Source organism: Haplochromis burtoni, unplaced genomic scaffold (genome assembly GCF_018398535.1).
Source record: "Haplochromis burtoni strain Fernald_Lab_line unplaced genomic scaffold, NCSU_Asbu1 Contig_490, whole genome shotgun sequence".
Taxonomy (NCBI): Eukaryota; Metazoa; Chordata; class Actinopteri; order Cichliformes; family Cichlidae; genus Haplochromis; species Haplochromis burtoni.
In genome coordinates this window covers 1-1,420 of record NW_024582851.1, presented here as the reverse complement: position 1 = coordinate 1,420, position 1,420 = coordinate 1, and positions in this window count along the sequence as shown.

The following is a 1,420-nucleotide window of genomic DNA, read 5'->3' as shown; positions in this document are numbered from 1 at the left end:
ATTAGTCGAAGATCAATTGCTGTCTGCGTACGGAGTGATCTTCCCACGCGTGTATTTCATTAAAATCAATTGTTTGACCAAGCTCTTCTGGACCATGGTTGTTTGTACTCTCCTTCCTCAATATTTGAACCTTAACATTTGGGGGCTTCGTCCGGTGGTTGAGGAGGGAGAGAGTTGGAGGTGTAGACAGAGAAATTCGGTGGTCCGAGGTGGTCGGACAGGCAGACACGAGTGCCAGTGGTCGAAGTGAGGGAAGTGGTCGAAGTGGGCATAAGCCGGCTTATCCAAAGGTAAGGCACTACCTGTTGAATTATTTCCAAAGTGTGCCAAATTGGACATTACAAATTAAAGTCTACACACTGAAATTACTGGTGAATGTCTGCTTTGATTTTGATGAAAATCTCATGACAGTACTGAGGATTTAAATGATTGAATGTGGTTGGACCGCTAAAGGATTTAATACGGTTGGACCGTGTAAAGCAGTTGGACTGCTGAGTGATTTTAGTATATTAGGGAATTTGGTTATTTTTTGCGGTTGGAGCCCCTATTGGTTATAAGGTTGGACCTGCTACAGTCTTACACTTTTTTGGGTGTTTTTGGGTGCATGCCCATAAAAGGAGACTCACTGTGACAAGTGAGCACCCAGAGAGAAAAACAGAAGAGACAGACTCTAGGCAGATGAAGCAAATGGAGGTTTTAAGAAAAGAAATGAAAAGGATATTAATGGTATGGTTTAGTGTGTCAATACAGGTGGACTTTTCTCAACCTGGAATTTTAAGTACAGCGGCAAAACCATAGATTAACATAATTGGGAGGAAAACAGGCCAGATTTTGGCTTAAAATTTTACAGCTTGACCTCCCACTTGTCCCCATCCTGAGAAGAAGCTCAAAGGACAGTTAATCTCCTGATGAAGACCGACAAAACATCGTGGACTTGAAGAATTAACAGCAGGCAAAAGGCAGTGCAACTGAAACCACACTGACGACACCAGCAGCAGCATGGGAGGAAAGCACGCGATGCAACATGTACTGTAAATTACAGGCTGGGCAGTTGAACAGTGGGATAATGAACTGTGGAAAAGCACTGGCCACTGATTTTCAGATCTGCCGTGCTTGGAGTAATCTTGAAAGAGACGACTGAAAGGATCAACAGAGAAGAAGAAACCACGTGATGAAAAACATACACGGTGAACTGGAGGCTGGTAAGAACAGTGTGACATAACTGTTTAAAGGCACTGAATGTGATATTTTGCCAGGCTGGGATTTAATCTAAAAGGAAAATACTGAAGAGAAACAGAGAAGACACAGACTGTGTTTGCTGGAGATTTCAAGACAACAAAGGACACTGTTAGAAGAGCACAGGGGCCAGTGGGAAGGTGAAGTCCAGAGGAGTTCTAGTGCGAGAATAGAGGGTATAATT